The following is a 4,886-nucleotide window of genomic DNA, read 5'->3' on the forward strand; positions in this document are numbered from 1 at the left end:
AAAAAAAAGATTCCTAAAGACATTTTGCTATGCTCATGTGTCAGTGCCCTACTCAGCCTTCATCAAAGAAGTTTCCCATAGCAGATGGGAAGAAATACAAAGACCCACAGCCAGACATTATATAGAAAATAAGAGGCCCGGGAGCACTTGTCAACAAATGGGATGGCTCTATGCAATCTCTCCCACCCCGCAGGGCTCAGGCAACCCTGTGGAAGAGAAGGCAGGCAGGGCGTAAGAGCCAGAGGGGATGGGGGCACCATGAAAACAAGGCCCTCTAAGTCAACATGCTCAAAGCTTATATGATGTCACAGAGACTGCATAGGTCTGTACCAGGTCCTCTGCATATATATTATGGCATTCACTTTAGTGTTTTTATGGAATACCTGAGTGTGCAAACAAGTGTGTCTCTGATTCTTGTGCCTTCTTCTTGGCCTCTTTTCCTCTTGTTGATTTTTACTGTCCAACTTTGAAGTGATAAGTTTTGTTTTATGTTATAATATGTTATTTTGCTATATTGTATTATTACCTCTTAAAAGTGTGTTTGTTTCTAATAAGAGACAAAAAGGGAGTAGTAGATCTAGATGTGTGGTAAACTAGGAGAGGGGACTGGGAGTAGAGGGAGGCAAAACCATAATCAGGGTATGTCATGTGAGAAAAGAATTTATTTCAAAAGAAAAAAAAGCAAAAAAAGTGAGTAGCCCAACTAGAAAATGCAAAGGACTGCCTCACAAGTGGGATTAAACAAGCAGAAGATAGAATATTAGGACTCAAAGATAAAATAGAGGATCTGGACAACATCAGCCATGCACACAACCAAAAAATATATAATAGCACAGGAAAGGAATACACAAGAAATGTGGGACACTAAGACATAACAAACCCTTCAAATTATAGACACAGATGAAGGAGAAGAATCCTAAATCAATGGCATAGACCAGATCTTCAGCAAGATCTTAGAGGAAAACTTTCTCAACTAAGGAAAGATAGAATCACATGAATACGAGAATCATACAAAACTCCAAATAGACAAAGCCAGAAAAGGAACTATCCATGGTATGCCATAGTTAACACACTAAGTATTCGTAGAAAAGAAAATCTATTGAAAGCTGAAAGAAAAAAGCCTCAAGTCACATATGAAGAAAAATTGATCAGAACTCCTGATTTTTCAATGGAAACTTTGGAAGTTAGAAGAGCCTGGAGCACTGCATTGAAGTCCTAAAAGACTATGGCAGCCAACTGCAAAGCATGCTAAATGACTAAAGGAGATAGAAAATCTTTTCATGACATAAACACCATAAAATATTTTATATCCAATAAAACAAACCTAAAGAAAATAGAAGAAACCATATTTTTGTGGAAAGAAATACAAAGCCATAATTATTAAAACACAAAATACCACCAAAAGAACACCAAAAATTAACAATAAATTGACCATAATTAACAGACACATCTAAATAATAACTTTAAATACCAATGGCCTCAATTCTATAATCAAAATACACAGGCTGACTAGATCAAGAAATAAAATCTGTCTGTTCTCTACAAGAAATGCATCTTATTTTTAAAGAGACACTGACTTAGAGTAAAAGAAAGACGAAAGTTATGAAATAAGATCAGGAAGCAAGCAAGCATCAATATCCTAATATGTGGCAAAATAGACTTCAAACTAAAACTCATCAGAAAAGACGAAGTGGGACAGTTCATTCTAATCAAGAGAACAGTTAACGAAGAAGACCAAGTTCCCATCCTGAGCATATATGTCCCAATCTCCGGGGCACCCAATTTCAGGGAAAAAAAAACCCTACTACCTGATTTAAAGACAGATAATAACATAAATTCTTTAATATTAGGTGATTTCAATACTCCACTTTCTTAAAGGTATGTTCCTCTGGGCCAAAATAACAACAACAACAACAAATCAGTAACAGCAAAATTAATCAATATCATACATCCAATGGACTTAACAAATGTCTACAGAATATTATATACAAATGCCAAAGAATTTTACTCAGTAACACATGGAAGCTTTTCTTTTTTTTTTTTTGTTTTTTTTTTTTGGTTTTTTTTTTTTTTTTGGTTTTTTGAGACAGGGTTTCTCTGTGTAGCCTTGGCCATCCTGGACTCACTTTGTAGACCAAGCTGGCCTCGAACTCACAGCGATCCGCCTGCCTCTGCCTCCCGAGTGCTGGGATTAAAGGCGTGCGCCACCATGCCCAGCTCTCTTATGAAAGCTTTTCTTAAAAAGCTAATAACAAATATTATATTTATATTTTATAAATATTTTGTTAAAAGTAAAGGAAAACAAATCTTTGCAAATTAAAAAAGATTGAAAGCACCCTTTTATACTGACCACAACATAATAAAACCTAAGATTGACAGCAAAAACTCTCTAGTAAACGCACAAACTCCATGAAGATTAAACAAGTCATTTTTAAATGATGAATGGGTCAAAGAAGAAGTCAAGAAAGAAAATCTTTCTGGAAGTGAATGAAAATGAAAACAAAACACAATAAAATCTCTGGGGCACATTGAACGAAGTTAGTTCTGAAGGGAAATTTATGGCTTTAAAAAGTGCCTACATTTTTAAAACATCAGAAAGAGCACAAAGAATGGCTTATGCTACAACTCAAAGAGTTGAAAAAATGGGACAAAGTCCAAAACTGTTCGATTGTAAGAAGTAATAAAATTCAGAGTAGAAATCAATAAAAAGGAAATAAAGAAACAATAATCTAAAATCTGGTTCTTTGAGAAGATAAACAAGATTAACAGACCCTTTGCCCAACTCAGGAAAAAGAAAAAGAAAGAAAGAAAGAAAGAAAAAAAGGTAGGTAGGTAGGAAGGAGAGGGAAGAAAGAAAAAAAGAACACTCAGGTTAACAAAACCAGAAATTAACAGGGAAATATTACAACAGACATCAAAGAAATTCAGAATACTGTAAAAGAATATTTTTTTTAAAAAAACGTACTCCTTTAAGATGGAAAACCTAATTGAAGTCTATGTATTTTTTTAGATACAGCCAGACCACCAAAATTAAGCCAAGAAGTCATCAACCTGAATAAGGCCATAACAATTGGAGAGAGATTGAAAGAGTAATAAAAATAACCTTCTAAATGTAAAAAATAAAATTCTTAAAGTCCAGGACGAGGGAGATTCAAGCAGAATTCCACAAGACATTCAAAGAATTAAGGCCAACATTTGGCAAGTGAAATTTCATTAAAGTAAACATTTTCTGCACAGCCAAGAACAGTCATCTGGGTGTAGAGGACACCCGTCGGATGGGACAGAGTACTTGCCAGCTGAACCTCTGACAAAGGATTGCTACTCAAAATATATACAACCCTCAAAAGACAAGGAGTCAAAAAATCAAATAGCCTATTTGGAAAATGGGCCTAGGTCCTAAAGAAAAGAATTCTCAAGCCAAGAAAAAGAAATGACTAAGGAAAATCTCAAAAAATGTTCACCCAATCCCAATGGATACATCCACTAGACACTCCCACACCTAAGGCTCGGGGAACACTGCCGGAATATGGACCAGTCAGGAGTTTGCTATATGATTTTGTCAACTAGTAATACCAAAAGCTGTGACCATAAAGTCTCACCAAAGCCACCAAGAGCCATGCTGTAGTAGATGGGATGAAGCCCATGAGGCCTGAACCCTACAAGAAGAGCTACAAACAACCAAATGATGCTGAGAGTGGGAGGGATAGTCTTTCCCATGAGGCCTGAACCCTACAAGAAGAGCTACAAACAACCAAAGGATGCTGAGAGTGGGAGGGATAGTCTTTCCCAAGGGGAGGACCACCTGTTCCTATTGACTATCCAATAGCAAATGTGCAGCCCTGAACACATACATACATACATACATACATACATACATACATACATACATACATACATACAACATTATATATACTGAGCAGGTTGTATTTAAGAATATGTATGTACACAAATGCATGTATGTATTTGAAATAGCATGGAAGGGTATATAGGAGGGTTTGGAAGGAAGTATTGGAAGGTAAAAGTGTCATAATTATATCATAATAAAACATGAAACTAAAGTTAAAAAGTCAATAAATTTCAAGGGATAATTTTTAAGTTATATATGTTCCAATCTAATAATTTATTGACAATTTAGCTCATGGAAATGAATTAGCATAATAAATAATTATATGGATGTACAATGATATTTAGATATAATGTCAAAACATGAATACTATCTGACTATCCACATAGTAGTAGCTCAGTTAAGCAGAATTTGTGACTGGAGATGTTTCTTAGTGGTAGAATATTTAAAAAGCGTAAGGAAGGTTCTAGGCTCAATCCTCAGCCGTGGCAAAAGGGAAAAGCAATATTTGTGCCTTTTTCAACAACATACATACTGAAAACAGCATATATTAAAAATGGAATGATTCAGAGAAGATTAGCATGGCCCTTGCAAATGGATTACACACAAATTCATAAAGCTTTCCATATTCTTTTTAAAAAGTAGTATTTGTGCAGCAATTCCATAGAATTAGATAAAGCCATTACAAGTCATGAGCGGGAAGTTTGATAATAGTTGCAATTATCATCATAATTAATTATGATTAGAATTAATTCAACATAGCACTATCCATTAATGAAGCAAAAGCTTCAAGAAGCATGTTCTTTTCCTCCAGCATCCACAGCATTGTACATGCTCACCCTCTATCTTAGAGTAAATAAATCTGTGAACAAACACAGCTGTCGAAGCACACCACGTGTCAATGTGCAGAGACTGGCAGGACCCTGGAAGTAAAAGCTTGTGAAAGACTTAGGAATTTTTCAACAGTTTTTCTATCTAGCCTATACCAGACTGAGCTCTAAGACCCTCTTACCTAACCCTATCCAATGCTAAGGTTCCAAGT

General features: G+C 35.5%; 1 pseudogene; it reads left to right on the plus strand.

Annotated features, from left to right (window-relative positions):
- The first annotated feature begins 4,377 nt into the window (after positions 1-4,377).
- LOC127208281 (uncharacterized) lies at positions 4,378-4,477 on the plus strand (annotated as a pseudogene).
- The last annotated feature ends 409 nt before the right edge of the window (positions 4,478-4,886 follow it).

Source organism: Acomys russatus, chromosome 2 (assembly GCF_903995435.1).
Source record: "Acomys russatus chromosome 2, mAcoRus1.1, whole genome shotgun sequence".
Lineage (NCBI taxonomy): Eukaryota > Metazoa > Chordata > Mammalia > Rodentia > Muridae > Acomys > Acomys russatus.